Here is a 281-nt window from a genome sequence, read left to right as displayed (position 1 = left end):
TTTTCCCTTTTTCTTCTTTTTCCCTTTTTCTTCTTTTTCCCTTTTTCTTCTTTTTCCCTTTTTCTTCTTTTTCCCTTTTTCTTCTTTTTTCCCTTTTTCTTCTTTTTCCCTTTTTCTTCTTTTTCCCTTTTTCTTCTTTTTCCCTTTTTCTTCTTTTTCCCTTTTTCCCTTTTTCTTCTTTTTCCCTTTTTCTTCTTTTTCCCTTTTTCTTCTTTTTCCCTCCCCCCCTTTTTTCTTTCCCCCCCCCCGCCCCCCTTTTTTTCCCTAAAGCAGAACTGACC

This window comes from Platalea leucorodia, assembly GCF_965183815.1.
Source record: "Platalea leucorodia genome assembly, chromosome: 19".
Lineage (NCBI taxonomy): Eukaryota > Metazoa > Chordata > Aves > Pelecaniformes > Threskiornithidae > Platalea > Platalea leucorodia.
This window is presented reverse-complemented; position numbering follows the sequence as displayed.